This window comes from Macrotis lagotis, chromosome 8 (assembly GCF_037893015.1).
Source record: "Macrotis lagotis isolate mMagLag1 chromosome 8, bilby.v1.9.chrom.fasta, whole genome shotgun sequence".
In the NCBI taxonomy this organism is placed as follows: Eukaryota; Metazoa; Chordata; class Mammalia; order Peramelemorphia; family Peramelidae; genus Macrotis; species Macrotis lagotis.
The window spans coordinates 138,522,771-138,549,017 of record NC_133665.1 but is presented as its reverse complement, the minus strand read 5'-3'; positions in this window follow the sequence as shown (position 1 = coordinate 138,549,017).

Here is a 26,247-nt window from a genome sequence, read left to right as displayed (position 1 = left end):
GCCTATCCTTGCATGGGTAATCCTCCCCTCCTCCCCTCTGCCTCATGGGAATCCCTCTTTCTACAAGACAAAATGTAAGTTCTACCTGCCACTTGAAGGCTTTCCTGATCAAGCCCCTGCTTTCTAGCTACCTTGTATGGAATGACTTTGTATTTGTGCATCTTTATTCTATATGTACTTGGATAAGTCCTTGCTGAGTCCCCCATAGGATGTAAGCTCCATATGAGTAGAAATTGTTGCACTGATTGGATTTGTGTCCCAGGGCCAACCACTCCAGTGTTTTTGCCAAGAAAATCCCAAATGGGGTCACAAAGAGTCAAATACGCCTGAAATGACTGAACAACAACAGTAACAAAATCCCCAGGACCTGGCCCAGTGCCTGGCTCTTGGGCAGCCACTTAACAAATGATTGCTGATTTATTGATACAGGGGATAATACGTTTTATTAAGAAAGAAAAATGTATATCATTTTATTTCTATGCTGCTGAAAGCATAGGCTCCTACTTCTTTATATCTGCATTAGAAAAAATCTTTTGTTCTTTTTTCCTACCTTCCCTCCTTCCCTCCTCTCTTTTCTTTTCCTTTTTTTCTTTTCCTCTTTCCTCTTTTCCTTTGCCTTCTTTCCTTTCTTCTTCCTTCTTTTTCTCTTTCCTCCCTCTTTACTGTCTTTCTTTTCTTCTTTCTTTCCTTCCTCTCTCTCCCCTTCCTTCCCTCCCTCCCTCCCTCCCTCCCTCCCTCCCTCCTTCCTTCCTTCCTTCCTTCCTTCCTTCCTTCCTTCCTTCCTTCCTTCCTTCCTTCCTTCCTTCCTTCCTTCCTTCCTTTCCTTTTTCTTTTTCTTTCTAAATTTTAAGGGAAACTGATTAAGATAGTGACTGGGAACAGGGTTGGGGGGAAGAAAAGTGGCATCTTTGTTGGAATCTGCATTGCCCCCTGCCAGCTTTGTTATTAGGACAGCAAGTGGAATGCTTGGAAATTGCGTGAATTTGAAGGATGGCAGAGAGCAGAGGGAGTACAGAGTCTTGGGTGGAAGGTTTTCAGCAAGCGGTCTCTCTGCAGCCCTTTCCATAGCAGCTCGATTGATAACCAGTGGCCCCTTGCTCCTCTTTAGAAACAAGATCCAGTGGAGGCGCCCTTCAGGGCTATATATGACCCAGTCTGTATCCTTTTCTCCTGCAGGGTTGTTGCATTTGATGGACAACCAGAAGGTTTGGTGCTGATGAGAGGGGAGAGGGGAGCTAGGGAGGTGATAAATAGTCAAGAACCTACTTATAAAAACTTCAAAGATGACATTAGTGTTTTACAAGCTGAGATTCAGGAATAATGCTGAAAGAATGTTCCAGTCCAATTAACCCATGAAGCCAAACACTGGGTCAGTATATAGTCTACAGAGGAAGTGGTAGGCAACCCCAAGCAGCCATCTTTCTAAATAGGCAGTCAAACAAGAGGTTGGTGGACAATTGTCTATATGATCATTACAAGGGCTCATGTTGGGGGGCGTGGAATGGGGATCTTTCCCCAATCTTTCTTACTTGCTCTGTGAACAAATCTCTAGACCTCAGTTTCCTCATTTCTGAAATGAGAAGATTGGTCTAAATAGCATTTCAAACCCCTTTCAACTTTAGATCTATGGTCTTAAAATCGACTACTATAACTGGAGGGGCTTAGTGGAGAGAGTACTGGGTTTGGAGTCAGGAAGCTCAATCCTCATGAATTCAAATATGGCCTCAGACACTTATTAGCTATGTGACCCTGGGCATTTTACTTTACCTCTGCTACCTCAGTTTCCTCAACTGTAAAGTGGGGATAGTAATAGTACCTACCTCACAGGATTGCTATGAAGATCAAATAAGAAAATATTTATTAAAAAGTACTTAGCAAAGGACCTGTCAACTAGCAGACACTCTATGAATTCTATTCTTCCTTCTCCCTAAAACCTAAAGGCCAACAGAGTTACCCCAGAAATGCATTCAGAGCACCCCAAACATAGCAGCTGCATTACCAATGTTTATTGCCTTGAATTCTGTTGCTCCACCCAATACTGAACTTAAATCTAATCTGCCCCTCTGGACAATCCATATATAAAATAGAACCCAAGGAGTCAGAAGTCCATGATGTAGATTCATTATGTTTGCCAGAGTCTGATCTTACAGCTTTTTATCACAGCTCACTCCATATTGTTAAAAATTTCTATGGAAGTTAGGTTAGAAAATAAAAGGAATCAAACTCAAACCTAAGCCCTTTCCTCTTGCCTATCTCTTAGTCTAACTCTGTTCTTTGCCCTCAAACCCTAGATGCTTAAGGTCTCAGTTATATTCCTACTCTCTAGGACTTCTTCCTTTTTGCTCTCACCAAGTCCTAAACACATCCTTCCCAAAGATTCAAGGGATTCACATTTACCCTTCTAGAACATTTACCCTTATGGCAGCTACTATCTCTCCTCCCACATACTATCATGTTTCCAGGTCTCAAACCTGTCAACTGTCCCCATCAACATGCCAGCCCACAGTTTAGTTAGGAAGTATAGTGGCACATTGAATGGAGCTCTGACTTTGGCACCAGGAAGACCTGTGTTTGAATCCTGCCTTTGAAACTCATTAGCTATATGTCCTTAGATATATAACTTCACTTCTTTAGGGACTCAGTTTCCTCATTTGTAAATTATGTAAAATAAAAGTCAGCATCTCCTTATTCAAATCCAATTCATGTGCTTATGATGGCATCATCTCCCTGATGTCATGGTCTTCTTCTAGAATGAAGGATAAACATCATCACAATAAAAGTACATGTCTGACAGGGTTGTTGGGAGAAACAAATGAAATAACATATTTAAAGTGCTACATAAATGTGACCTATTTTTATTTTCCAGACGTATCTAAATGTTTCCATGGAATTGCAGATACTTGTTTATCTCTTCAGTTTCCCCTGAAACATCAAGGGACAGAAGGAAGTTTCCTAAAATGGGACAGACTTTTGTTTTCCTTTTCCCTTCATGGAGTCCCATGTTCCTCATAGACCTGATAACCTCAGAACATCTCCCAAACTGAGAATGCCCAACTGCCTTGTTAATATAATGTTAATGATAATGGGTCCCATTATCATACTCACTTATGCAGGTAAGTTCTAGAGCACAGATTTCAAATAATGAATTATCTGGTTAGAATAATCATAGTTGGGGCTGGCTAGGTGGTGCAGTGGATAAAGCACCGGCCTTGGAGTCAGGAGCACCTGGGTTCAAATCCAGTCTCAGACTCACTTAATAATTACCTAGCTGTGTGGCCTTGGACAAGCCATTTAACCCCATTTGCCTTGCAAAAAACCCCCCAAATGCCCTAAAAAGAATAACCATAGTTGGGGGTGGTGGTGGATCATGTCTACTCCTTACAGATAAGAACTGCTTAGTTTAATGTACTGAGTGTTGGATTTGGAGTCAGGAGGATCTGAATTCAAATCCAACTTCATATACTGTGTAAATCTGGACAAGTCACTTCCCCTTTCTCCTTCCCTCATCTGTAAAATGATGATAATAACATCCTGTCTCTCAGGGGTGTGGTGAGGTTGGTCCTGCTTGCCAAGACCTCACTTATAAAATGCTTTTCAAACCTTAAAATGCATATACATTTTAGCTACCATCATTCAATGGGGCAGCTAGGTGCTGTAGTGCATCCAGCCCTCTAGTCGAGAGGACCTGAGTTCAAATACCAACTCAGATGCTTGGTACTTACTAGCTGTGTGACCTTGAGCAAGTCACTTAACTCTGAGTGCCTCAATTCCAGAGCCATCTCCAGTCATCCTGATTCATATCTGGTCACTGAACCCAGATGACTCCAGAGGAGAGAGTGAAACTGGTGACTTAGCTCAGTATCTCCCCACTCAAATCCAATTCACTTACATGTCATGGCATCATCTCTGATGTCATGGTCTTCTTTGAGAACAAAGGGTAACAACATTATTATTCAATTCAACAAAGATTTATAAAGTTTCTACTAAAGAGGTTTTCATTCTATTGGACTTACATTCAAACATATACAAATAAGTATAGTACTCAAAAAATTGAGGACAAGAATTAACAGCTGAATCAAAGAATTCATAAAATTACAGTACCTGAGCTGAACCTCAGAGATCAAAGGATTCTGGAGATTTTGAGAAGCATTTTAGGTGGAAGTGCTTTGTAAAACACAGGGAGGTGGTTTGTGCATGGATAGGTAAGTTCAAAGCCTTGTTTAGTCTTGGCTGTCTGTTTCATTATAGCAAAGGTCAAGAATATGATCAGAAAGGTAAGAGACAAGTACTGAGATCCTCTTTGTCTCTGTTTCCCCCTCATTGATCCATAAGAGAGATCAGAAAAGGTTTTGATTTCAGAAACTCAGTCATACCCAAATTCATTGATTCTGAAATTTTTCTGGACTTCATGGGTTGCCAAGAGTTGGAAACTTAACAAAAAGGGAGTATTGTGTTTCTGTGAGGGATCAGTGGATAGAGGGCTGGTCTGAACTCAGAAAGACTCATCTTTCTGAGACCAAATTTGACTTTAGACACTTACTAGCTGTGGGACCTTGGACAAGTTGCTTAACCCTGTTTGCCTCAGTTTCCTCATTTGTAAAAATGGGCTGGAGAAGGAAATGACAAACCACTCCAGTGTCTTTGTCAAGAAAATCCCAAACGAGATCATAAAGAGTCAGACACAATTGAAATGACCAAAACAATAACAAAATGTTTCTCTCTGTCTATCTTTAAGAGTCTCCCAGTCCCTTTTAAATTCTTGGCAACCCTTATGTCCTACCCCATAACACATACAATTGTTTACCAGCACTTAACATTTTTTTGTCTCTAGTCTCACCAAATCTTACCCAAACTGCTCAGACACTTCCGACCATTTAAGCAGGCGTAAGAGGACCCGACATAAGAGGACCCAAGAATGGTTAAGTCATTCCAGAACTTTCTTGCCAGAGAACTTTCAGCTCTGCAGAAGCCATCTGTACCCAAAGGGGTAGCTTTCATCACTTTGTGTCTTGGTGGTGTGGATGATGGTCTAAACTAAGCAGGGTGAAAAAAAAAAAGCCTTTCACACTTGAGCCCAGAAGCACTGTCTGATCTTCCTGGCAATGGCAGACAAGTTGACCTGACACTACCCAGAAATGCAATTTTTGTTGATTTGTCTGTGAACATTAAATGAATCTAACCCAGGGGCTGGACAGTCTTAAGACCTGGGTGCTAAGTAAGTTGCTGACCTCTATTCTTAGGGGCCCAGTAGGGTGCCATAAGAGACCTAAGAAAGATTCTATTGGAAATCTACTCCTATATTAGAAATTAGAGACTTATTTGGGTCACCACATTCCTTTTTTAACATGGAAATCATCACTAAGAGACTTTGATCTATTCTTTTTTAAACAGGTTTTTGAAGTTTGAAGCCTTTCAAGGCATGGATGCTGAAATAGGAAGAAGGGTATTTTCAAGGCCTTGGATCCCTTCATAGAAAGGACTGTGGAGGGTCCAAACATTGTAGGTGGGAGTCCATCCAAATTGTACTGAGGAAATGGGCAACAAAGCTTTTCTCTAGGGTGTCAATATTTTGACTGGTGATAAAAATCATAGCCCATCAGTACTGTAGAAACCACTCACGTTTATAATTTCATTAGCAAGAATTAACTAATTAAAATAAGGAGCTATTGTGGATGACATCCTTAGCAAAAGTCTTACATCTCAGTGTCTCTATTTCTCTTTTTGGGCTAGTGTTGTAAAATTTCTTTCTTCACTCCCAATCCCCAAACTGAACTTGTTCCTAAAAGTTCATTTAAGATCTCATTTTCCAATTGCTTGCCATAAATTGCTGGCTATGACTCAGGAAGACACCAAAGACAAATTCATCCTCTTTGCACCCCTGAAAAACCTCCACCTAAAATTCCTTTTTGTTGATTAGTCACGGCTTGCCAGGACCTCTATTTCAGGAGGGCTTCAACCATGAGTTTACTCATGTCTGTACTTCTTTTCCATGTCCTCTTGGTTAGCCCTCTTTTCCACCTTTTCAGCTTCCCTTTTTATGTTATTCCTCCCATCACTCATTAAAATTTAAGTTCCTTAATGGTAGAAATTGCCTTAATTGATTGTATTTCTGCTCCCAGCTCTGAATGAAATGCCTACCATGCTTAATAAATGTTCTAGATAGAACATTTTTCTATCTATCCATCTATCTATCTATCATTCTATCTATCCATTTGTTATGCATCCCCATTATCTATCTTCATTCATCTCTATTATTATATCTACTATCTAGTCATATCCATTGGTCTTTATTATCTTTATGTATTTACTTATCTTATCTACCTATCTATTTACCTATCTTATCTATCTATCTATCTATCTATCTATCTATCTATCTATCTGTCTGTCTGTCTATCTACCCATCTAACCAACTATATAATCTATTTACATATCTGTCTGCTCTCATAGAAAGAGCTGGGCAAGGAGTCAGAAGTTCTGTTTTTAAACCCAGGTTCTATTTGCATGGATTTAACAAAGGCTTTAGATGCCATCCCATTCGAGTGTTTGATAATCTGGGAGACTGAAACCCATAGAGGTGAGCTGATCAGCCCAAGGTATGATACTGGTTGCAGGTGTAAAAGATGGGATTTGAAGTCGGGTCTTCCATGTTCAATCTGAAAGCTTGTTCTTTGTTTTGTCTTCTCATTTTCCTTGACTTCTCCATGGGTGCTTAGTTCAAAGTAGAAGATCCTTAATCTAGGTCAGAATAGGAGGAGGTTTTTAGTTGCCTCTGTTCAATGTGTTTGGATACTGGACTCTTCTCCCACCCAAAGATCCTTCGAGATCTGCCAGCAAAGAACACCTGGGACTTTTATAGGCCCTGGAAGCAGCTGGCAGCTCTCCAAACAAGCATAGTTGGTTGAGTAACTCCAACTGGGTCAGTGCAAAGTGGATGTTGCCCCTCCTCCATCCCCCAACTCCCCAGGCCAGCCCACACTTAGTCCCAGATTAACCACAACCTTTCCACGATGAGGAGGCGGGTTTGTGTTTTGGAAAATGGAAGAGTCAAACAAAAGATTAAAAATATGTTGGTGGTTTCCTCTCCAGTTCCTCCAACTCCCACCCCAGTCCTGTTGGCCTCACCACCCTGGCTCAGTTTAGGGAGACATGCTTAATATTTTGGGGGTGGGGTGGAAGGTTCAAAACATCTCACTGCTATTTCACCTTCTTGTTTTTCAAGAAAAGCCTTTTCCACCCTTCAGACTCAGGGAGTTTCCAGTATTTTTCTTCCTTTGCTTTTTTTTTTTTTTTTTGGCCTTGGGACACACATATTGTGTTGTCTTGACGTAGCTTCAGGCAAATATTTTGCCACCAAAAGGGAGCAGCAGGGTCAGGGAGGTCTGGAAATGTGGGCTTGGGCTGCCTGGGCCCCCTTTAGTAAACAATGGCTCTATAATTCATTGAAAACTCCCTTTTGATGACCTTTTCCTGTTGCTGATTGTTTCGGGCTAGTAGGGGTGGGTTCCACCTCTGGACAAACCTTCTTTTTCCTGCTGCTATATTTAAATGGCCCAGGGCCTGAAAACAGGGCACTAATCTCCCCTACAGGCTGGGCCCTGATGGAAATGCTAAGTGTAAACAGAGCCCAGAAAGCAACTCACCTCCCCCCCCCCCAACTAACTGGCTTTCAGCAGCACCCCCACTCCCAAAGAACAAATCAGCTTTAGCTTGGTTTCCATCTCGACATGGTAGAAGCCATCTGGTTTAATTCAGCCTCTCCTGAGAAGGGAAACCATCTCTGGCTGAGCTGTAGCTTGAAATTGCAGCTTTGGAATTCTTCTCTGGCCTTCCTTCCCCACCCCCTTCCACTATACACCAGGCTGATGCAGCTGGTGACATGCAAAGACCTTGGTTTTGGAGCTAGAGGATCTGGGATTTGAATTTCATCTAGAGCTTCTTATCATCTATATGACATTGGACAAGACATTGGATTCCTTGGGTCTCTGTTTTCCTTGTCTGTAAAATGGGAGACTTGAAATAGCTGATCTCAAAGGTCCCTATCCTCTCTAAAATGCTATAATCCTAAAACTGTTTTGGAATGAATTATGTGCATTGAGAATATTCCTCCTCTCCCATTCAAACAGTAGCAGCAATGACAACAATTCCAAAAGGCACTAATTCTGGGATCAAAGGGAATAATAATGGATCCCATTAGGAATATGGGGGGTAAGGGGAGAGGTTCAAAGAATTCTTTAAGCCAAGGGCTGTAAGACATATAGCAAAGCCTCTGAAAAATCAGTGCTTGAAACACTATGTTATCCTCTCTGACATGTCGCTGTCCAACCTCTCTGCTTAAACACTTTCATAAAAGAAGAGATCACTGTCTTCTGGGACACCTCTGTCATAGGATCATAGGATATAGGGTTAAAAGCGACCTTAGATGTTGTCTCGCTCAATTCCTTCATTGTACAGAGGAGGAAAATGAAGCTTAGAAATTAGCTTAGAAAGATTAGAGACATCAGCCCAAGTTCACAGAAGTAAGTTAGTTAGCAGCAGAGTTGGGATCTGAACCAAGGTTTTCTCTGACTTCAGATCAAGTGCTCATAATAGCTCTGATTGTTAGAAAGTTTAATTATATTGAAACAGAATCTGCCTCTCTGCAACCTAGTGGCTTCCCCCCACCCATTCCCATTATTCCTAAGTCTTTACTCTCTAGTCACACCACCTCTTCACATGGCAGCACTTCAGATATTGGAAGTCAACCACAATGCCCATCCCTAAATCTCTTCTCCTGATTTGTTGTTCCTGACTCTTTCAACCAATCCTCATATGACACAATTTCCAGACCCCTCCCCATCCTGATCACCTTCTTTTGACAGTCCTCCAGTTGTTTTGTTTTTTATGTCAGAGGGGAAACAGGACAAGGAATTGAAACCTGAGAGGGAATCCAGAATTCCCAAGTGTTTTGGCAGTGAACAATTCATTACAGAATTAGGGGCTTGGGAATTCTGCCAGCAGTCGCATCCAGCTCTGCCCATCATTAGGAGAGGTTGCAAAGAGGAAGAAAATTCTCATTTGAGATTGACATCACTGCCCTCCAAGGGATTTGGAATGGATTTGGGATCTATTGGATACTCCATTCTTGCCATTTATTGAGCATCTACTATGTGATCAGCCCTGAATGCATAGATGAAGACATAAAGGAAGGCGAAAAATTAATCTTGGATTTGGGATGACTTAAATATTGGGAAATAACTTAAAATAATAGTATGAGAAACTGTAAAAAATCAGAGAAAAGAGACAGAACTGGAGAAATTAGGAAAAACTTTGTGAGCTACTGAGACATAGTAGAGAGAGTTTGGGCTCTGATATTAGTTGTGAACCCCTGAATAAGTCACTTTACTTTCTAAATCTCAGTTTCCTTATCTGTGAAATGGGGACAATAATACCAGAAGATCTACCCCAAAGATTTGTTGTGAGACTCAAATGAGACAAAGCTGCAATGTCCATTGCCTGCAATTGTTGCCTCCTTACCCTGGAAATGGCTTATCTGCCTTTCTCACTGTGCCAAAATAATGTGGTCATTACCCTTCTGAGCTATAATATACTGCTGTTCAGTCAATGATATTTCCTGAACTGCTACCTCATGGAGAGGCTTGGAATGTTTCAGCAGTCCAAATTCAATTAAGTTACTTAATTCTCCTTAAACCAACTCCCCTTCTAAGTTAATTTTATAAACTAACAATCTTCATCCCATTTATATTTTATTTGATTTAGGATTAAAAAATGTACTTTCAACTGACATGGTCCTTCATGATATTCTTAAAGTCTGTTTCCTCTAGTATTAATACATTTTCATTGGTTAGTTGTTGAATAATGTATGCAAAGTGCTTTGAAAACTTTAAAAAGCTAAATGTTAGTAATTATTAAGATGAATGAATGATAAAGCAGTTATTAAATTAAATATGTGCAATGCACAAGCAAGCTAGTTCTTACTTGCAAGGAGCTTACATTCTAATTGAGAAAGACTATATACATAAAGGGGAGCTAGAAGAGAGATGAGGCACTCAAACTGTGGCTTTGAGGTGGAGGTCTGGTTCTAGGCAATATAAGGTCATCTATCAGAGCTAGGGTTCAAGGGGGAAATTCTCAAATTCTAGAGGGAAGGGAATGGAGAGAATGAGGAGGATGACTAGAGTATGGACAGCATAGTTTAGAAATGCGTGGGAACATAATAATGATTCTATTATAGCTATGTTATTATTATCATTATTAGAAGGTAGGCATTGAGCAGAACAAAATGAAAATGGTATTTTAGAAAGAATAATTGGTCAACAAAGTATAAGGATCATTGGGGAAGGATGCTTTGATATTTGCTGTATGCCAATTAATTACAGACATCAAGAGCTAAAACAAACATTAAAGGGTCATTTCACTGTCTCCAGGCAATGCCCAGAGAGATGGAAAACTTTCTTGATTTGAAAACTGTCCAGAGAGATTCTTAATGAATCCCCTATGAAGTCAATTTAATTCAGTTCAATTCATTACACATTTACTGTACTAGGTACAAAGATAAGACTGAAACATTGCTGCCCTTAAGAAGCTTATATTATATTATGATATATTATACATATCGTATTATATACTGGGAGAGGAAGACATATGGCATATACATACATAGCTACAATAAAGGGGAAATTGAGGCATGAAGGAGAAATAACAATGTCAGGAATCAGGAAGTGCTTTGTAGAAGTCATGGCACCCAGGGCAGCTAGGTGGCCCGGCGAATAGAGCACCGGCCCTCAAGTCAGGAAGACCTGAGTTCAAATGCAACCTCAGATGTTCAGCCTTACCTAGCTGTGTGACCTTGGACAAGTCACTTAACTCCATTGCCTTGCAAAAAAAAAACCTAAAAGAGAAGCCATGGCACCCTGGCTAAACCTTAAGGTTTTAAAAATATTCGAAGAAGAGAACATTAGAAGAGAGTGACTTCCAATTTTATTTCATAACAGCTTGTGAAAAGGTATGGAAGCAGTAGATGGGAGGGGGAGTGTCATTCATCTTGTAATGTTGAATCAGGAATAGCTAATAGTCTGGTTTGATTGGAATATGGAATGAATGAAGGGGAGTAGTATGGGATAAAACTAAAAAGATAAGTAGAAGCTAGATGGTGGAGGTCCTTATACTTCACTCTGAGGAATCTCCATTTATTTGTAAAGGTATTAGGGAGCTCTCAAATGTTTTACAACAGGGGAGTGATATGGTCAAAGGACATGACATCTGAAGATTACTTAAAAGTTATGTGGGAAAATGACTACCATGGAAATGTTTTACATGATTGCATATGAAGAAGGAAGAAGGAGAAGGAGAAGGAGGAGGAGGAGGAGGAGGAGGAGGAGGAGGAGAAGAAGAAGAAGAAGAAGAAGAAGAAGAAGAAGAAGAAGAAGAAGAAGAAGAAATCCATGAGATATTAGTAGAGAGAAGAGAAGTCAGGATAGAGCTTGAAGTACTCCCATACTCAAAGGACTAGAGCTAGAGGATGATTTAGCAAAGAAGACTGAGGAAGACAGGTAAAGATGAAATATGAAAAAACATTAATAAAGAGGTCAAAGGAAAAGAGAGCATTCAGAAGGAGCGTACATTTGGATGTCAAAGAGTAAAAAGATCAAGGAGAATAATAACTGAAAAAAAGCCCATTGGAAATGGAGTCAATTTAACAGTCAAGAAATCATGATAACCTTTGAAAGAACAGTTTCAGGTAATCCAACGGGTCAGAAGCCAGTTTGTTAGTTTGCTTAAGCCTGAAAATTGTGTAGGTGGTAAGACAGTAAGGAGAGAGGATTTCTTCTGGAGGTTGGTAAAAGGAAAGAGGGTGAATGTAGGATGGAAACTTGGGGCAGAGTTCCTTAAGATGGGATGGTATAACTACAACAAAAATCTGGACTCAGTGATGTAGTCAGATGGAAAATTTCTCAAAGAGGGGGAACTTTTGCAGAGTAATATAGTACAGGCAAATTCTGAAAGAGGGATGAAGGGTAAAGCACATAGAAACTCTTTCTCCTGGCCCAATGCTTTCTGGGAGATCCTAAAAGGAGCACTCCATGATGCAGATGGGGGCCAGAGATACAGTTAACTCTGGAGAGAGGTTTCAGCAAGTAGCTCTGAATGATGCTGATCTCTCCTACCTGGATCTAAAAATTCACTTTTACCAGTTCTTCCTCATGTCTAATCGAGCAAGATCAAAAGAAGGAGGTCAGAAAGGGAGTGATAGGCACAGGAAAGAGCTCTGGACCTGATATCAAAGAATCCCAGAACCTTGGAATGGAAGGCCCCTCAGATGCCATCTTTCTGACTTGTTGCTCATGAAGAGTTTCCTTCCCAATACCACCAAAAGTGTTCATCCAGCATTTCTAAAAGATCTCCAGGGATGGGAAACTCACTACCTCTTGACACAAGCTGATTCCACTTTGGTATCTTTGTAACTATCATTGAGTCCTTCCCTCTGTACTCGGAGCTGACTGGTGCTGAAAGCTGCCTCTAGAGCGCCCACCCATTATTTTTAGCTCTGTCCCTTGAGGCCAAACAACACAATGCTAATCCTGCTTTAATATGATATGGTTCCTTTAATTAATTGGAGCTCTTCTGCTCTTTTCCAGGCTAAACATGCCTAGTTTAGGAGATCTGAATTTCATTCCAGGCTCTATCCCTTGGAACCTTAGGAAAATTACTTTTATCCCTCTGGTCATCAGTTTTCTCATCTGTAAAAAGGGAATAATGATCCTTACTTCTTTATCTTATCTCCAGTGAGATGAAGGACATTAAAACCCATTATAAATGGAAAGATTCTTTTTTATTCAGATGTGGTTGGCCTTTGCCTAATTTTCATAAGAAATAAAATTCTCTCAATTCATTATAAATATAGGCAGTCACTTTATGGTGAGGTATCCATGGTCAAGGTTAAGAGCTGAAATACTTTTCTGGATCATTTCGGCTAAAATCATGCTTCCAATACAGGTACAGGTGGGTAAATGCACCTGTTCTCTTCCACCCCACCCCAACACAATACATGTACATATGCATGCTCAGACTTTCTGGGTTATCTGGTCTATAGGAACAATGCCATAGGAAAACTACACTAGAATTTTTCTCAATCTCAAATGGCCCATGTTCAAGGTGGTCCATAAGAGGGGGATGGAAAACGTCCTGTTTTTCTTTACTCATCTACAAAAATCAGGGGATTAGATGAGTACTAAGATCTCATTCAATGTTCCAAAAAGACCTTTCTATCTTTTCCATCTATGTTCAAAGGTCCCTCCTAACTGACATTCTATGAGAATATGTCATGTCATTCATTGAATTTAATGGTAATCAGGATTAGAATCCAGGACCAGACTTTTTTCTAACATACTACATTACTTCAAGAAGTACCGATGTTCTTTTTGCTCTTCAGGATTGGGCATGCCATCTAGCAGCTATATGCCTTCTCACCTGAAGGAGAATGAGCAAGTTTGTAAACAGACTGACAGGAAGATTAGAGATAGATAAATGGATGGATGGAAAGATGGGTAGATAGGTAGAAAGGTAAATGGATAAATACATAGGTATAGGTACATAGAAAGGTAGATGGATAGAATGGATATAGCTAGATAGAAAGATATATAGATATGCAGATGGATAGAAAGATAGATGTATAGATGATTTAAAACTGAAATAGACTGTAGAGGTGAATTTGTCCAACGCACTCATTTTATAAAGGAAGAAACTGAGAGCCAATGAGATTAATTGACTAGTTCACAGTTCCACAGCTAATATATGGCAAAGTCAGAATTTAGACTTCAATCATCTGAATTCAATTTTGTGCAAGACAGACACATTTTTGAGGAAAGTTCTCATTCTATTCCTGGTCCTGACATAAATTTGCTATGTAATGTGATATCTTCTCTCTGATCCTCAGTTTCCTCCTCTGTAAAATGAAGACTTGGATCTCTTGTGTTCTCATGTTTTGTGAATCATCTTGTCCCCAAGTAGTGGTAAGGTATGGTCTGTGGGGATTGGGCCCCCAAAAGAGGCAAGACTTGTTTTTGCCAAAAGAAGTAACTTTTGGTCTTGAAATTACTTCTGAGTTCCTAACTTAATCTGAAAGCAGTTCTGGGAGAGGGGAAAGGGGAAAAAAAAGTAAAGAAAGAATTTAACTCTGGAAGAGAAATTGCTGCATGTTCAGCTCTTTGGGCTCAGTTTCATATAAGAATGCAGCTGATCTGTTTCTTGTGGGCCAGAAACCAGGGAAGCCTTCGATGGGACGACCTGCTGTCCCAGATGATCACAGCTGGCAATTGCCCCTGACCACTTCCTCTACCCATCACCAGGGAAGATGACAAAACAGGTTTGAGACTAGGGTGAATTTGGGGTACAGTAAGAGCTGGGGACAGAGTAAGAGCTGGTTCCCTTATGATCCCCTCCTTTTCCCTTCCTCCTTTCTATTCCTGGCGGCATATGAGTTGACCTGGTCAGCAGTATAATCCAGCTGTGAAGGTTTTTTAACGAGCAGTTTATCTGTTGTTTTTTCCCCCTAGCAGCTGGAATGATGGCTCTCTCACTGACCCTAACTGACTCATACACAGAAACTTATAGTTATTTATTCACTTAATCCAACCTCTTCCTTCCCCATCCATTTTAAGAGATGGCAAAGTAGAGCCTCAGAGAGATTAAGGGATTTCCCCAATCGAACCCAGGGCTCCTGAATCTCAGCCATGTGTTCTTTCTGCTGCTCCAACCTGGCCCCTAAAACTTCACAGAATTGTGAGGGATCTTCTGTGGGTGTTCTGAACCCCTTGAGTAGTCTGGGAAAGCACTTGAACCCCTTCTCAGAATAACAACTTTGGATGCATAAAGTTAAACAAGAATTAAATAAACCTAATTAGCTAAAAAAATTAAAATACTTAATAACAAGCTCATAGGCTCCAGGTTAAGAAATTCTGCTCTAAGTCAATTTCTTACTTCCTAGATGGAAAATTAAGTCCCAAAGTAGAATAATAAGAAAACCGTCATCAAGGAATTGAAGGGTTTGTATATCAAACGAATAATTGACTTGTCCTGTTTGGTCTCATTAAATGGAACTAGCAACAATGAGCAGAAGACTCAGAGGCAGATTGAGAATTAATGCCAAAAATTACTCCCAAACAATTAATATTCCCTCCATGTAGAATAGACTGACTGCCTTGGAAATCTTTTCCTGATGAGAGATCTTCAAGTGAAAACTGACTGGACACTTGTTAGACATATTGGAGTGAGGATACTTTTTGGTTCTGGATCTGATTAAGGCTATCTTGTTTCTCTTCTTTTTTCTCTCCCCACTCCATACTTATTATGTCTCCTCATCTCCCTCCAACCCTTCTCTCTTCTTCCTCCTCTTCTCATCTATCTCTTTATCCAATTCTTTCAGGATTTTGCACCCACAGGACTGCCTGGTCTTTTTTCCATTCCCTGGTTCTACAATGCACAGGCAGATCTCAGGATCCTTGACCTTTGTTTTCTTATCTCTCAGGAGAACTAGGAAGGGCTCTCTCTCTCTCTCTCTCTCTCTCTCTCTCTCTCTCTCTCTCTGTTTCTACCTCTATTTTTCTATTTCTGTCTGTTTCTCTTTGTCTCTGTCTCATCTCCCTCTCCCTCTCTATCCCTCTTCTCTGAAATCCTTTGACTTATATTTCTCCTATGACATTTACCCCATTTACCTTTATAGATCACTTTTGTATGTCTTCTCTGTCATCAGACTGTGAGGTTTTAGATGACCAGGTTTTCCTATTAGGTCTCTTTATATATCCTCCCAGTTCCTGCTATAGTTCTCTGAGCATAGAAGAGGCAAAGTAAAGTCTTTGTTAAATTAATAAGTGAATATTAACCAGCTGATATCAATGTCTTGGATGGCTTTCCATCTGGTAGGAGAAATAACCCAGCTCAGATTATCCTTAAGGGCAGCCAGACTTTTTCCTAGCAGCTAATGCATAAACCAGTACTTTTTTTTCCAGGGTGGGGACAGACAATGGGCCTCCACCCCGATAAACTCTGGAATTATAGCATCATAGAATCACATAATTATAAACATCATCATGTCCAGCCCACACCTGAAATCCAACATTTCCTCCAAGAGGTCCCTTATATCACCTTTATTTGAAGGTCTGCAATGAGAGGAAACCCTCTACAACTCATCCTACTTTGGAATAGCTCTATCTTTTGGGAGTTTCCCTCTGTATGAAGTCTAAATTTACCTCTTTATAATTTTTTCCCACTGTTCCTGGTCTTGTTCCTTGGGATTAAGCAGACCAAATGTAATTCTTCCTTGAAAGAACATCCTTCCAAATACCAGGAGACAATCAAGTCCCCTTTAAATAGTCTCCTCTAAAGCTTTGTCAGCTAAGGCAGGAATATCTGAGTTCAAATCCAGTCTCACACACTTAGTTACTGTGACTCTAAGTCCCATAATCTCTATCTGCCTTAGTTTCCTCAACTTTAAAATGTGGGTGATAATAATAGCCTATACCTCTCAAGATTGTTGTGAAAATTGAATGAGACAATCTTTTAAAATGAGGTTATCATTTCTCATTCCTCAATACAGTCTAAATTTACCTCAGCTACCCCTCTACATTCATTTTTAACTTGCAGTCAACTAAAAATCTCGAAATTCCTTTCAGGCAAACTGCCAATTAGTAATTTCTCTCCCATCTTGCATTTGTAAAATTGACTTTTTGAGCCTAGTCATAAGACTTTTCCATTTATGATTGCTAAATTTCATTGGGTTTGATGTAGTCAAATAGCCTAACTTGCTGGAATCTTTAAAAATTCAATGAGTTACGCATCCCACCCAATTTTGTCACCCAATAAATAGATAGTTATACTATCTATGCCTTTATCCAAATTATTGATTAAAATATCAACCTGTAAAAACCACACACTATTCCTTAGGTTAAACCAGAGGAAAAAATTTTCAAAGTTGACATCAAACTAAGAATGGCTATTCTTCAGGGCTGGATATTAAACCAGTTTTGAATGGGTCCCATTTCCCTGTTATCTAGAACAGATTTCTCTTGCAGCCTTTTCCTTAAGAATATCATGACAGACTTTCCCAGAATCTAGGTATATTATATAGCATCATTCTGATTCTCCAATTTTGCAGACCTACTTTTAAAAAAATAAGATTAGTCTGGGAATTGGTGAGAATTTATAACTTTCTTTTGGGAACCTGTCCAACCTTGAATATCAAGCCCCTTACAAACATTTACTGAGCACCTATTAGGTGTGCATGATGACTTAGAAAGCAAATAGACTATTTTTGTTAATCATTTGTCCTTATTTAATTTCCAAGGAGTGAGATTTAATATCAATAATTAATATTATGATAAGGGTGAGGATCATAGGATTATACTTTTAGAACTGGAAGAGACTTCAGAGGTTTTTTACAAATTTTTTTACAAATTTACAAATTTTACAAATGATGAAACTTGAGGTTTGAGACTTGCCCAAGGTTAAATACAGAATTGAGCTTTCCTGTACACCATTCTTTTCACTGGGCAAGACTGACTCCCTTCTCAGGAATCTCATTTTTATATAGGACTTCCTAACTTTTTGAATCATTTTTTAACTAAGTATAATTTAACTTGGGGAAAAAACGAAGTGTAGAGGATAGAAGACTGGCTTTGGAGACAGAAAAGCCCAAGTTCAAGTGTTTCATAATAACTGCATGACCATGGGCAAGTCATTTAGTCCTTCATTGCCTCTCTCAACTTTCTAAGACTATATTATAGGCGATTTATTGTTCTGTATCTGCAGAAAATACCTTTTTCAGAATAATTTTTTAAATATATAAAATATATAGATGTGCAAAGGAAGTCAAGTAGACTGAAATCTCATTATTTATTTACACCATGGACCTCTGATTAAGAACCCTCAGATTAAAGGATTAAGTAAATTCAAAAGTTCCTTCTATTTTTATTTATTTTTTCACATTACAACAATAGTTATGTTGTAAAGGTAAACAGAACCCCTACCTCCTCCTGCTAGGATAGAGAAACCTCATGAAAAATAAAGTGAGAGGAAAAATAAAAGAACTTCGGTCTGTATTCAGATACCACCAGCTCTGTCTTTGGGATAGATCGCATTCTTTATCATCAGAGAAAGTGCTCCAAGATTTTTTCCCTACACTTTCCAACACTGAGAAAATCACAGGGCTCAACCCTTGATCTTATTAAATCTTAATAGCTCCTTTGAAAGGAAAGTAGGACTTTGATTCTTGTCTCCATATTACAGGTAAGGAAACTTAGACTAACCAGAGAGGGAAATAACTCACCCAAGGTATCATAACCAGTTATTAACAGAACTGTGGCTAGGATAGAGGGCTCCTAATTCCTATGGTTTTTGCTCCTGTTGCCCTCTTTCTAAAACATCTTAATTCATTTATTCATTCATTGGTTAGTTGGTTGTTTCCTTGTTTAGTTAGCTACTTAGTTTGTTTATCCTGAGTCTCCTCTCTTCCAGGCTTCTCAGGTCATATCATATTGCTATTAGTTCAAGAGTTTTGAAGTTCTCTACTGAAGACCCGGGCTGGTTAACTCCTCTTTAGGCAACCTAGTGTCCCTTCTATCTCCTCCCTAACCCATGCTCTCAGGGACTCATCAGAATAATGCCAGACTTAATATAAATAACTGTTTTTTACCCCAGTATAAGACTCCAGAGATTGAACAAATCACCAGCCTTCGACTCCTGGGTAGCAGGAATCACAGGCTTATGTCACCATGCTCACCTGGTTCCCTTCATTAGACTTTTTGAGATTTAATGAGAAAAAAAAGAAAAAGGGAGTGGCTAGGTGGCACAGTGGATAGAGTACTGACCCTAGAGTCAGAAGGACCTGAGTTCAAATTTGACCTCAGACACCTAGCTGTGGCTTTGGGTAAGTCACTTAACCCCAATGCAAAAACCTAAATAAAAGAGAGAGATTTAATGAGAGAGCTGGACTGAAGACATACCATTCCTTTATAAGACATTCCATTTTCTGAATCCCCTCTTTGCACAGTTTGTCTCCCCCCATCTCAACAGCAACCCAAACCCCACTAAATAGAATAGAAAAAAGGCAAACCTATTTACTAAATACTTATCCTATATCAAGTACTGTGATAAGTATTGGAAATACAACATGAAATCTAGGCCAGTCCCTATTCTCAGACTTCACACGCCTGGATTGTCTTCTGTCCTTAACTTTACCTTATAAAGTCCCTACTTTCTCTCCAATTACATTTCAAATGTCTCTTTCTATAGTATATCTTTCCTGATATACTATTCCAGGCTTCTTCACTACCAGATTACTCTATATCTACACTGTATATATTTACAATGTACACATTCTCACCCCTCCCCTCCCCAGCATCTATTCTCCCTGCCATATAAGCACCTTGAAATCAAGAAATAGATTCTTTTAGGATGTGGCATCTCAGTGCTTGCCATATAAGTAGACATCAAATAAATAGCTGTTGAATTGAATTGAATTTAGAGGAGAGAATGACCCTAGAGTTTTGTGATTGTCTATGAAGAAGATGGAGATTTTTGTTTTATTTCCTGACAGCTTGAATGTCTACTTTGGGAGAAAGTGTTTTCAAATGGCAAAAATGTTTTAAGCCCTCATTAAAGGGCTTTAAACAGATGCTTTAAAAAGTCTCTATTCAGAAGGAAACCTGCAACTATTATTAGCATAGAATAAAAAGTTTTATTATATTCACTCACTTGAGTATAAAACAGTGCATATATGTTTACCCAATGGAGAAATGCCAAAGTGGATCTGTACTATATGGTATAGCAATGAGTGCCTTAAAGAAGTGATTCTCATCCTACCCCTTGTGAATGTACATGTGAATCTCCTTCTTGCCCTTCAATGTCATGGAATTTTAGTCTGGGGCTTGGAGTTGGAAGTCCCCAATAAAGTATAGCGGAAAGAGCCCTAGATTTGGAGTCAGGGGACCTGCTACTTACTATATCTGTGATCTTGATCCACTTTTCTTCTCTGAAGCTTAGTTTCCTCTTCTGTCAAATGAAAAGGGTTGGACTTGATCAGGGGCTCTTAGGTTTTTGGGAATCACTTCTTTAGAAGTCTGTTGAAACCTACAAATCTTTTTTTCAGAATAATGTTTTTAAATATATAAAATATATAGATGTGCAAAGGAGGTCAAGTAAACTGAAATCCCATTATCTATTTATTTACACCATAGACTTCTGATTAAGAACCTTCAGATTAAAGGATTAAGTAAATTCAAAAAGTCATTCTGTTTTTATTTATTTTTTTCACATTACAAAAATAGTCATGTTGTAAAAGTAAACACAATGCCCTCCCCCTGCAAGGATAGAGAAACTCCATCTTTATAATATATTATACCTTTGTATTTGGCTGCCTCCTGTGTCTTGTCTATATATTCTCCTAACTGCTCTAGTAAATGAGAAGGTTCATATGAATTATCAGTATCATCTTTCCATGCAGAAATACAGGTAGTGGAGCATCATTATTTGCACTAATAATTAGTCCTTCCCATCCACTCTCTCTATGCTTCACTAGAGTCTTGTACTTGAAGAGTAAACTTTCTGTTTATCTCTGGTCATTTCAACATGAAAGTTTGAAATTCTCCTATTTCATTGAATGACCATCTTTTCCCCTGAAAGAGTATGTTCAGTTTTGCTGGGAAGTTGATTCTTGATTGTAATCCAAACTCTTTTGGATTCTGGAATATCATATTCCAAGTCCTATGACCCCTTAATGTAATGCTAAATCCTGTGTAATCCTGACTGTAGCTCCACGATATTTGAATTGTGTCTTTCTGGCTGCTTGTAATATTTTCTCTTTTATTTGGGAGTTCTAAAATTTGGCTATAATATTCCTGGCTGTTTTCATTTTGGCATCTTTTTCAGGAAGTGATCGATGGATTCTTTCACTTTCTATTTTAACCTGTGCTTCTAGGATATCAGGGCAATTTTCCTAGAGAATGTTTTTGAAAAATGAAATCTAGGATTTTTGGGGGGCTCAAGACTTTCAAGTAGCCCAATAACTTTAAAATTATCTCTCTGGATCTGTTCACATTTTCTTCTAGTTTTTCATCGTTTGTTTTTGTTTTATTTGATTTGATTTCTTACAAAGTCCATCAGCTTTCCCTATCTCCTTCCCCATCTAGCCAATTCTGCTTTGTAAGGCATTTGCTCTCATTAGTCTTTTGGATTGTTTTTTTCCATTTGACTCAAACTGTTTTTAAAAAATTTTATTATCAAGGCAATGGGATTAAGTGGCTTGCCCAAGGCCACACAGCTAGGTAATTATTGTTTGAGGCTGGATTTGAACTCAGGTCCTCCTGACTCCAGGGCTGGTGCTCTATGCCACTGTGCCACCTGGTTGTCCTCAAATTGGTTTTTAAGATTTTATTTTCTTCAATATTTTCTTGTATCTCCTTCACCAAGTAGTTTTCATGATTATCCTGTATCACTCTCATTTCTCTTCCCAGTTTTTCCTCTACCTTCCCTTACTTGATTTTTCAAAATCTTTTTTGAGCTGTTCTATAGCCTGAAACCAATTCATATTTTTCTTAGAGATTTTGGACACAGAAACATTGACTTTGTCATCTTCTGAAAGTGTATTTTGATCCTCCATGAGACCAAAGTAATTATCTATGGTCAGATTTTTTTTCTTCTGTTGTTTGCTCATAACCCCAGCCTATGACTTGATTTTAACTCTTTGTTAAGTTGGGGCTCTGTTTCCAGGGTAGAAGATGCACTTTCCTGAGTTTTTTTTTAGGTTTTTTGTAAGGCAAACGGGGTTAAGTGGCTTGCCCAAGGCCACACAGCTAGGTAATTATTAAGTGTCAGATTGGATTTGAACACAGGTACTCCTGACTCCAGGGCCGGTGCTTTATCCACTACGCCACCTAGCTGCCCCACTTTCCTGAGTTTTTAAGGGTTTTTACAATTGTTATCAGTACCTCTCCCCAGGGATCTCAATTCCTCCAGGGTCTTTTGAGAGGCTCTGACTGCTCTCCTGGCCTGTGTTCTGGTCTGTGTATGACCATGAGTACTCCTCCCTGACCTAGAACTGTGAGGAGGATCCTTGCTCCACTATGGAAGTATGGGGATCCCAGATTGTGACCTGGATCTGAGTATAGGTAAAGCAACAGAGTCCTACCCCAGGGATAGCAGAGAGACCTCTGCAGTGTACCCCCCCCCACCTCCTTACCATCCATAGGCTGAGTGCTTTGGAAGCAACTGATAAGTGCCTCTGTAGGTATGCTTCTGGTTCCCTGGTGAGGACTACATTGAGGCCTGCACTGACCTGGGCTTTTTGTTTACTCTGGTGGGCAGAGTTTTCCTATTGATCTTCCAAAGTTGTCCTTGGCAATCCCTGGACTAAAAGAGAGGTCTGAAAAACAGCCCTGCTGCCACAGACTTAGGTGTCCTCAGGGACCCAGGTATACCAAGGGCTGTTCCTGGATGGCTAGAGCTGGTTTGCTCTAGCAGAACCCCCAACCTGGTGGAACAGACCCTTCCTGTGCATCTTCCAAGTTGTCTTGTGACAGAAAATTGTTTCACTTAGTCTTTCTGTGGGTTCTGCCACTCTAGAAGTTTGTTAGTCCTAATTTAAAGGCATTTGGAATGGTCTGGGGGAGAGTTTCTGGGATTTTCTGCCTTCATTCTGCTGTCTTGGCTCCCTCAAAAGTCCACTCTAAATCAGACTTCTATGAATCTATGAATATGTCTGAGGGCTAGCAGGCTAACTTTGTCTTTGTTTCTCTCCTCTGCCTCATCCTTACCTCAAAAACATCTAAGAATATCTGCTAAAGGTCATCTCAGGATCTCTACAGCAAGACAAGACTTTGGGGACACAGTACCATGGTGGTCTCCTGAGACTCTTGAGAGAGTTGGAATGATGTGTTTACCCTGCAGAAGCATGCTCTCATCAATGTAGACCATAACATCTTCACCCTTCAACACCTCTGTGTTGGTGGCTCAGGGGTGCTGGCAGCATAGGACAATGTCAGAGTCCCTGAGAAGGTCTTCTACCTCTATGTCCTTGACTCTAGACCAAGTCTGGAGTATACTCTTTTCTTACTTCCCAGACACTGACTCTAATTCCTTTCAAAGTTCAGTTTAGGGGCTACCACTTACCAAGACCAATCCCTCCCAGGTATCCGTGTTCTGGGTTTCTCCCTCTTCTGGGAATTACTTGTATATATCTACTTTGTACAGTTAACGTATAATTATTTCTCATAATTATATATACTGGTAAATGATTGATGAGTGTTTAGACTTCTTATTGGTCACCTTATCTTCCTAGTTAGAAATTAAGACTACAAGTTATCTCTTCCTATGTTATTTACAAACTTAGGAGGACAATGAGCAGGATTCAGGGAGATTGACCTGCCAACAAGAGACAACAGAAATTGAGATCATGTTGTACAAAGATGATAACCACTGAGGAGCAGTTTGGGGAAGGGATATTGTGCAATGTTCATGGTTAGGTCACAAAAAAGATTATTCATTTTCCCTTTTCTCTGTTTCTGTATAAAAATCAGCTAATTCCCAGCCCAAAATATGGTCTTTTCTCTTTTGAAATGACTTTCTTCTTAATTGTGTTAGATGGTAAATCTCATAGAATAAAACTTCATTATAATCTAAATTTTTCTTATTTTACTTTAACCCATATTTTTAAGGTTCACAGGTTTTAGGCTCGACAGTTTACATTGTGAACACATATTCCTCCAACAGAGTATAAGTTCTTAGCACTAAGAATAGCATCTAGCACACAGTAGGGACTAAAATATTTATGGGATTGAACTGAATCCAGTCAACCTTAGGAGCATCTTGAATGCAAGAGATAAAAACTCTTCACCACTGAAGAAAAAACAATACTCCACATAAAACGCCAACCATCATTAAAACTGGTTTGCCTCATAAGCAATTAGTTCCCATTAACCGGAAATTATTTTCCAGCCTGATCACTGCCAAAAAGACATTGTGCAAGCCCTTTGGAGTAGACAGGGAGCCAGCTGCCAGTTCCTGGCTGTCAGCTTGGGATGGGAGCCCACATGGGCCTCATAGACCTTCAGAGTGGGTCTGTAAATCTGTCTGGAAGCTTGGCTTTTTACTCTACCCAAGCCAGGGTTGAATGCTCCCAAGAGTTTTAGAGAGAAGGACACAGGGTTGGCCAGCCACTCTCTGGTATGGGTGGGGGAACAGGAGTGGGCGGCCAGACCTTGCTTGCCAACAGTAGTAAAGACTGTGCTTCTGGGAATGCTTTGGCACTCTCCCCCTTACCTGGGCTAGGGCCATTTCTACAGAGTAGGGTTATACCTGGTTTGGAAAGCAGCTCAGACTCCTTGTCCTTAAGAGCTGACTCTTGTCAGCTCATTAAATCCATACCAGGCACTAACATCTGCTTGGCTCCAGAAGTTTCCAGGCCAAGCAGTCAATGGGATGGAGAGGCAGGGTCTATGTTTTGGCAAAATGGTGAGACTGGCCACATTTATCTCTGTATTCTTTTCATCTGCCCATTTTCCTCACCCTCAATTTATATTCTATTTTTTCATCAGCCCATTTTCCTCACCCTCAATTAATATTCCATTTGTATTCTCAGTTCTTTGAATACTTTAAGACAATTATTTTGTGCTCTCTATTTTAGTAACCCATTCCTAAGAGATGATTGGTGAGCTGGCAGCAACAACTCAATTCAACTTTCATCAAGCGTCTATTCTCCATAAGACATTGTGCCAAGTTCAAGGAAAGCAAAGATGCTGCCTCCAGGACTTGTTCTCAAGGATATTACAGTCTAATAAGGAAAATACAAATATACCATCATGTTAGAAAGGCAGAATAAGATCACAGAATAGGGTAATGAAAAGAGCCTTGGTCTGGGAGTCAGAGAACCTGGATTCAAATCCTACACAGAGCTCTTCATCTATCTATCTATCTATCTATCTATCTATCTATCTATCTATCATCTATCTGTCTATCTAACAACTATTAATAGTATCTATCATCTCTGTTTGTATCTACAGTGTCCAGATAACATCTGGTACATGGTAAGTGCTTCATAAATGCTTACTGGTGTATTGACAATGCTGTCTATACTTCTATCTACTGTTGGTCAAACCTTTTAATGTTTCAATTTCCTCATCTGTGCAACAAAGAAAAATCCCTAGTCAAGGAATCTGTTCAACAAACATGTACTGAGTACAGAAAGAAAGAGAAATAAAGTTCATGTAAGTAATTTTACCTGCCCTCATGGAGTTTCCAGTCACAGGCTATTGTAAGCATCAAAAGAAAAGATGTATTTGGAAAACTTTTGTCACCTACAAAATACTATTCTAATGAAGGAGAGGGAAAGACTCTATAAAATTGATTGTAGTATGGAGCCCTAGAGATTGCCTAGTCCAGGTCCCTCATTGAAACAAAATTTTATTTTAGTTTTATTTGTTGTTCAGTCACTTTTTTACTCATGCCTGATGTTATATGACCCTAGGTTTTCTTGGCAAAGATATTGTAGTGGTTTGTCATATCATGGGAAAAGTGAGGCAAACAGGGTTAAATAACTTGCCCAAGGTCATCCAGCTATAGATTTAAATGTTCATTTTTCTGACTCCAGGTCTGGTGCTCTATCCACTGCTCCAGCTAGCTGACTTTAGTTTTATGTGTATCTTTTATTTTTATACTAATTTTCAAATATATCTTTCCTGCTTTGTGAGACAACTCTTATAAACAGGTTGTAGAAGAAAAATAAAAAAGTCAAATCAATGAAACCAACCAATATATCAATTATATTTGATAGTATATGCAACATTTCATGCCTTTATTCTCCAATCACTGCAAAGGAGGTCTTTATGAATCCACAATATTCATTGCATTTTTTTTAGTCACGTTTCTATGATTTACTTGATTCTTCTTGCTTCCCTTTCAACTGGCTCATAGAAGTCTTCCCATGCTTCTCTGAATTCTGCATAGTTAGTATTTCTAACAGTATAGTCAGTTTAACTATTTTTGGTGATTGATGCCTACCACTTGTTTTTAAGAGGAAGAAATTGAGAGACTCTGTAAGAAACGGTTCCATGATTTGAATCCTAGTTCCCCAATTTCAAATTCAGTATTATTTGTTCTAGGGGATGACACTATGGGGAAGTAACCTTTTTATCCCCCATAGTGCTTTGTTTGGTGGACTACTCACAACAGGCAGGCAAGAGCTGTCTATTTGAATGAATGGTG